The 8,095-nt window shown below is 43.6% G+C and overlaps 1 non-coding gene across 1 annotated transcript; it reads left to right on the top strand.

Annotated features, from left to right (window-relative positions):
• Positions 1-274: 274 nt before the first annotated feature.
• TRNAC-GCA lies at positions 275-347 on the top strand. The gene has a single exon. It is a non-coding gene; the product is annotated as a tRNA-Cys (tRNA).
• The last annotated feature ends 7,748 nt before the right edge of the window (positions 348-8,095 follow it).

Below are 8,095 nucleotides of genomic sequence, written 5' to 3'. Positions count from 1 at the left end.
CAGGGATCGAGCCCAGGTCTCTTTCATTGCAGGCAGATTTTTTACCATCTGAGCCACCAAGGAAGCCCCATTGATAAAGGGTTGCAATACAATATTGGTCCTTTTTAAAGTGAACACGTCTTTTTTTAATGTTGAATAGAGGTGAATGTTTGTGTTACTCATCCTTCTACCTCACCATAGCATTTAGTTCCTTTAAAAGACAAGATATGACAATACCATACACACTGTAAATTTATCTCTTCAAGTTTATTTTCATCTCTAAGGAGCTATTGCTTCCCTGGTGGCTCAGAGGTTAAAGCGTCTGCCTGCAGTGCAGGAGACCCAGGTTCGATCCCTGAGTCAGGAAGATCCCCTGGAGAAGGAAATGGCAACCCACTCCAGTACTCTTGCCTGGAGAATCCATCCCATGGTGGGAGGAGCCTGGTATGCTACAGTCCATGGGGTCGCAAAGAGTCAGACATGACTGAGCGACTTCACTCACTCAAGGAGCTATTGATCACCTCAGGTTTACCAGTAGGCTGCCCCAGGATATGTCCATGTTATCTGAAGCTGTGAAAGTATTGTATTCTTTCATTTTTCCTGGATAAAACTGGCCCTGCCAGTCAAGTTCTTTGAGGCTGTAAGGACAATGCACCCTCCTGCAAAGAGTAATTGTAACTGTAAAGTGAAAATTGGTTTAGCACACACATGGGAACAAGAAGTAGAAGGATAATTTTCCATCCCTTGTCACTTTGGGCTTTCGTTCTCCTCATCCTGGGGTCTGCAGTATATTTTAGATTCTTCCAAGATAATATCTCAGGGTTGCTAGGGAAATAAACTTGAGCTCAAGTGGCCAGACCTTTCTTTGTTCACCTTGCAATTGAGCTTTCCCCAGAAGTAATCAGATCAGATGATCACAGTGTCAAATACTTCCAGAGACTTCCCCGGTGGCCCAGTGGTTAAGACTCTGTGCTGCCAACGTAGGGGACGTGGGTTTGATCCCTGATCAGGGAAGTAAGATCCCACATGCCATGTGGTGTGGACAATGGATAAAAGCAAACAAACAGAAACATCTATTGGCTAGTTGATGCCAACCATCTACCTATAAAGTAGCAGATATCTCTCAAGGTTAGTGACTTTGGTGGGAAACCAATTCTCATCCAAGTCTAATCAACTTGAGATATCCAGAGAACGCATGTAACTGATTTTACTTCCCAGGCCAAGGATTCTGTGTTGTCAGAACCACTGAGACAGGACAAAGGATTTAGGGCCATTTGTTTTTCTTCTTTTCTTACGAAAGTCTTTATTGAATTTGTCACAATATTGCTTCTGTTTTATATTTTAGTTTTTTGGCCACAAAGCTTGTGGGATGTTAGCCCCCCAACTAGGGATCAAACCTTTGCTAACTAGGGTTAGCAAAGTCCTAACCACTGGACTGCCAGGGAGGTCCCTAGGGCAATTTGTTCTTCAAAAAGGGTTGTGTCATTCAGGCACACCCGACTTCACAAGTTCTTCCATTATGTGTCTACACTCCCTGCATCCCACGTGACCACCCTTGTCACTCAAGTCCAGCTGCTACTTAACATCCCCTAAGCCTAGACTACAGAAGTGATTTCTATGATTGCAAAGTTTGCTCTTGCTACACATTTTGAAAAGAAGGTCATCAAAGGATCTACCAGTTAGAGCACCCCTCTGAAGTCCAGCAGAGACCGTTTCAAACGGCCTTGTGATATACCAGATGAAAGAGATGACAGAAGTGCAAATTATTGGCATTAAATGGGAAAGAAGAACATCAGAAGACCAACTGTAGTTTGGGGAGAAATTAAAACTAAGAACAAAGGAAAGGGAGTTAAATTCAGGTCTATTCCTTAAAAGGATGGTTTCTGATTTTGATCTTGAGAAAAAAAAAAGTTTTCGAGGAAAAACTGTCTCCAACATGATCCATCTTATAATGTTCTATAACATCTTTCATCTATTGAGTGATTTGGAGGGAAGAGGGAGTTGATGGTAATGAAGCAATCATTAGACTTAATATTTAAAAATAACAAGCTTGTTTATATAAATTAATGGCAGTTCCACAAACCTGTCACAAATATCTAGGTCAGTGCAAAGAGCAAGAAATATAATTTGCAGAAGTATAACAAAACAGCAGAAACAAATTTATCATTATTATTCTTATATTACTCTTTTGCTTTTTATCTTTCTTGTAGTGATACAATATTTCAGCGCAGGTAGAAAATATAAATTGTGTAGGTATCAGGAGTGGTGTTGTCATAATTGAATTCTTTCAAGAATTACTGTGTGGATCTCCCTGCTTTCCTCTTCTTTTCGGCTTCTCTGGGAAATTCCAGGAGGGACCCTGGCAGCCAGAATAACAGTTACACATAGTGGAGCGACAATTTAGGCTGCAAGCTGGGTTTGCAAGGACATTATAGTCAATGTCCTCATTAATAAAACTTGAAACCATTTCCCCCAAAGCTTCTATGTCTTGGGACAGGCTGTTTGGGAGATTCTAGATGTGTAGCTTTGATGCCTGCTACCTAGGAGACTGTTGTCTTCATCTATAAATAGGTTCAGCTCTGTTCAGAAGGAAGTAATTGAGAAAGGAGCAAAAGCATTGGATTGGGAGCCAAAGGCCTTAAGTGGAGTCCAGTTTTACTTAACAAATTATGTGTCTCTGGAGAAATCACTCAACTTTTATATGCCTCAGCTTCTTCCTCCACAAAGAAACAAGGATAGGTTAGGTGACTTTTGTGGTCTTTTTCAGTTCCATATTTTTACAGCCAAGTGTTGGGTTGGCCTTTTCATACCTCTCACAGGGTTCTCACGGCAAGAATACCAGAGTGGCTTGCCATTCCCTCCTCCAAGTGGCAGTGGATGAGATGATCAGGTAGCATCACCACCTCAATGGACATGAATTTGAGCAAACTCCAGGAGATAGTGAAGGACAGGGAAGCCTGGCAGGCTGCAGTCCATGGGGGTTGCAAAGAGTCAGTCACGACCTAGCGACTGAACAAAAACAACGATTGGGTTGGCCCAAAAGTTCGTTTGGGTTTTTCCACATGACACCCTAACATAGCAGGTGGGTGCATGCGTGCTAAGTCACTTGAGTTGTGTCCGACTCTTTGCGACCCCATGGACTGTAGCCCTCCAGGCTCCTCTGTCCATGGGACTCTCCAGGCAAGAATACTGGTGTGCGTTGCCATGCTCTCCTCCAGGGGATCTTCCCACCCCAGGGATCGAACCCACGTCTCTTATGTTTCCTACATTGGCAGGCAGGTTCTTTACCACTACACCACCAAAAACCCAAACTCTTTGGCCAAGCCAATATTTTTCTAATACCCGAGTGAACCCTTTCAAGTCTAAAGTCCAAAATGCAGTTTTCCTTGAGTATTTCTAAAGGGAAAAGCTCACTGGCTGCCTGGTTTTTCAGTGGATTTATTTCTCAGTCACTGATCATTGCTGTACTTGTAACTTTCCTGCAGATCTGGCGTAAGGGCCAGTGAATGACAACTCCATGTTCTCTGCTGCAATCCCACAGGGGCCGAAGAAGAGGCTGATAACCAACCTGGAAAGCTTAACCAAGCCTAGCTCTTCCTACCAGGCATCTTAGCATGTGAGGATTGGAATGCCTGGGTCCAGTGCACGTGGCAAATTTAATGTTTCACATTACCCTCCTTGCCAAGGAGGGTAAGGCGAAACATTAAAGGAAATAATAATCTGAAAACAGATAAGCACACTTTGTCATGCACACTATCCTTGTCATCCAGCTTTAAACAAACAAACAAACCAAACAAACAAACAAAAAAAAACAAATCAAAATGACAGCTTCTCTTAGGCCAGCACTGTAAGAAATGAAAGGCACTTTAGATGTTCCTCAATGCAATGCTTACACTTCAGAGACGAGGAAATGGAGGCTCAGATAGGATAAAATGTTGTGGCCAAGAGCCTACAGCTGGTTGGACGCAGGCCAAGAGCCGATTTCAGATTCTCTGATTCCCAGGCTCTGGGGTTCTCTGTCCCCATCTCCGTGTTACTTCCCACAGATCACACCGTTTGCCTGTAAGCTGTACACATTCCCAAGTGACCTTGGTTCCTCTCGCCGTCTGTCCCAGTTCCCCACTTCCAGAGAGGAAGAAGGATTTCCTTCCTCATCCTCACCTTCACTACCACATCTTCAGGGCAGTCAGCCCTCACCCTGTGGGTGCCTCCCTCACCGGAGGATCTCTGTTCCTGCTCTCTGGAAATCCCATTTCTTTTACTGTCTTTTTTTTTTTTTCTAACCCCCCTGTGGCTTAACAGTATCCCTGCTTTCAACCCAATGCATCCAAGCTCAACACAAAGCGCTGAAGAGCCAGTTAGGGAATTGTTTCCTCACCATATGTTATTTCCTGTGTTTTCAGGCATCTCCCAGTGGGACAAATGTCAGAGCCATCAGTGGAGGCCTGAAGGCTAGAGACAGTCCCCTGGGCCAAGGTGGTAAAGCCTCTGGCTGAGCTGGGGCCTGGCCCCACCCTGCAAATGTCTGCCTGCTCTGAAGAGGGCGTGCTGAGAGGCGGCGTGGAAGGAGCCGAGCCCGCGGCCAGAGCACCAGCCTCCTCCCCTGACAGTCCACCCACGAGAGGAAATGAAGGCAGTTCCACCTTTCTTTTCCATGGACAAGGGGCAGAGGTTTTAATTAAAATGAGTTCTGGAAAGTCACCCTCATTTTCTGAGAGAGAGGAAATGTGGCCATGTTTTTTCTTTCTCTTAGAAAGATGAAGCAGCAAACACGTGGTACATACATTAGAGAAAAGACGTCAATAGACCACAACACGAAGAAGATAAATGGATGATCAATATCGATCCAAATAGAACAAAGACTGTTGCAACCCCCGCCCCCAAAACACACTTTCAGGAGTTTTTAACAAATCGGTATGCAGACGTTTCTTAAATACCTATTGAAGGGCACTGTGCTAGTGGTTTTTGTGCTAACTGAATTCCCTAATCGAGGTGGATTTATGAGTAGAAAAAAAAATGTGGTGTTGTCTAAGCAGGAAGAGAAAGCAAGCAGTCATGTATTCCATGCATGCTCTGACACAGTGTTTCCGAAGGCCAGGTCACCCACCTGTTGGCTATTTTAGGAAGGGGGATTCTGGCGGCAGCTGGGGCTCTGCCGTAAATAACTTGCACCCCATTGTTCCAGCACTGAGCCCTGCTTGCCACATCTTTCTAAGAGACCTGGATTTTGGAGATGCCTCAGGTGACCACTCCCCCGGAGCCCCAGAAAATGACTGAGGCTGCCGCGTGGTCACCATCACTTTCTTCCCATCAGCTCTTGCCCCTTGCAAGCTGGCTCTTGGCTTCCAAGGACTTTCTGCTGTCGGAAGGCCAGCAGAACAGCAGCTGCCTGAGAATAATTACTGTGACCGTCAAGGCTATTGGTGACCATCGAGTTTTATAGCACCTCCATTAAATGATTAAACACATTCACATTTCAAAAATCTTCCGATAGCTCCTCATGACCATTCATTTTAACCTCAAAAATCCTAATCTCAATATCTGAAGCTCCACCAAATTTCCCAGCCTCCCCCTGGGTCATGCTCTCTGCCTCCTGCATCTGCGTGGGCTCCTTCTGATGGTATCAGTATCTGAGCCTTGGTCCACCGACCAATGGCTTTCCTACTACTGAGGCGCGCTCAGCAACACCTTCCTTCCCCAAAGGCCTCCCTGTCTTGCATACTTAACCTGGAGGGGTTTACACACCCATATGTTAGGTGTGTGTATGTATGTGTGTGTTTTCTATGCCATGGCCATTTGTAGATAGGCTCACCTGCCCAGAGCTAAAGAAAATTCATCATCCAAAATCATGACATGAATGAATGGGCCTTGTCATTCAAACAGCAACACAAACAAACACGCATATTCAAGTGAGAGCTTCCGTTGCTGCCCTAAGGGGTCTTTCAAAAGTCAGCAAAATGAGGTTCTTTCAGAAGAAGGCTCAAGTATCTTTTGTTTATCTCTTTTTTTGAGATATAATCAACATATTACATTAGTTTCAGGTACCTAACATAACGATGTGATATCTGTAAGTATTCAAAACTGAGGAGGGAAATGTATTCTAAAACTATCACCACAAGTCTAATGAGAATCCACCGCTATACACAGTTGCAAATCTTTTTCTTGTGATGAGAACTTTTAAGATCCACTATCTTAGCAACTTTCAAATATACAGTATAGTATTAATAACTGAGTCAACATGCTGTACATTGCATCCCCGTGACTTACTTACATTATAACTGGATGATTGTACCTCTGATCACAGTCAACCATTTTGTCCATCCCACTGCACACCCCTCATCCTCTGTCAACCACCCATCTAGTCTCTGTATCTGAGTTCATTTTTTTGTTTGTGTGGTGTTTGTTTTTTTTTTAGATTCCACATATAAGTGAGATCATACAGTATTTGTCTCTCTCAGGCTGATTAATTTCACTTAGTGTAATGCCCTCTATGTTGTTTACCTCTCAGAGCTGGGAAATTTTGTTGTTGAACCATTTTCAGAAAAAAAAAATGTGTCAGCATACAATTTGGGGGCTTTGATTGGCATTGTTTTTCCCAACATGGACATCTGCAGATAAGAAAACCAAACCACCAAGAGAATGCCTTTATATACAAGCTCAGATACCACTTACACCCCACTTCCGTGATTAAGAATTAATCACCATATACCAAATCTTCAGTAAGGTTCATACCATCTTTAAATTACCTGTAAATCTGGTACAGAGTCTCGTCCTTAAGAAGGTCCTTCATAAATGTTTATTGAAGTGGTCATGGAGGATTTAGCTCACAGGAAATCTAAGTGGTTATCAACAAGCATAGCAGAGCTGAGTGGGAACCCTTACTTGTTATTTGATTTCCCAATAGGAAAAACAAATTCAATCTCACCTTGGCTTTCTTCTTCCATAGATTTCAAGAAGATCTTAATGGGCTTGGAGTTTCAGGGTCAGCCTTTTTTGAAATTGTTTTTCTTTTAAACTAAGCACACGTTTACAGCTTTAAGAGATACTGAGCATATTCACACAGCCATTCTACTTGAATTTATAAGAAGAGAGTTAGGATCATGGAAGGGTTCTTTCTGTTAACAAAGTGCAAGGGAGAATTTTCTGATAACCGCCTTGTTAACCGAGGATCAGTGATACAGAGTAGCTGTGCCATTGACTCCTGACATCGTAGAAATGTGTATACTCCTGAACTGAGATCCTACATCCTTTCTTTCTAGGAGTAACAACTACTTTCCAAAACTGGTTTTAAGTAGTGTTTAACAGTGACAGTCATTATTTTTAGGCAGAAATTTTTATGTTGTTTTGCTTTCAGTTAGTTCTAATTAAGTGTATCTATTCTCCCTTCAAATAGAAGGGGAAATGGTGGAAGTAATGACAGATTTCCTCTTCTTGGGCTCCAAAATCACTGTGGATGGTGACTGCAGCCATGAAATCAGAAGACTATTGCTTCTTGGCAGGAAAGCAATGGCAAACCCAGACAGTGTGCTATGGTCTTCCCAGTGACATTACTCTTGCATGTAGTCAAGGCTGTGGCCTTCCCAGTGGTCACACATGGCTGTAAGAGCTAGACCATAAGGAAGGTAGAATGCCAAAGAATTGATGCCTTTGAACTGTGGTGCTGGAGAAGGCTCCTGAACATCTCTTGGATGGCAAGGAGAAAAAAAAAGAGTCAATCTTAAGGGAGATCAACCTTGAATATTCACTGGAAGGACAGATGCCAAAGCTAAAGCTCCAGTACTTTGGTCATCTGATGTGAACAGATGACTCAGAAAAGTCCCTGATGCTGGGAATGATTGAGGGCAAAAGGAGAAGAGGGCGTCAGAGGATGAGATGACTGGGCGGCATCACCAATGCAATGGACATGAACTTGAGCAAACTCCAGGAGATGCTGACGGACAGGGAGGCCTGGCGTGCTGCAGTCCATGGTATTGCTGGACATGACTGGGCGACTGAACAACAACAATAAATTCCTTGAGAAGGGGTTTCTCAGGTGGCACTAGTGGTAAAGAACCCACCTGCCAATGCAAGACACATAAGAGACCTGGGTTTGATTCCTGGGTAGGGAAGATCCCCT

Source organism: Cervus canadensis, chromosome 28 (genome assembly GCF_019320065.1).
Source record: "Cervus canadensis isolate Bull #8, Minnesota chromosome 28, ASM1932006v1, whole genome shotgun sequence".
Classification (NCBI taxonomy): domain Eukaryota; kingdom Metazoa; phylum Chordata; class Mammalia; order Artiodactyla; family Cervidae; genus Cervus; species Cervus canadensis.
This window is presented reverse-complemented; position numbering and strand designations above follow the sequence as displayed.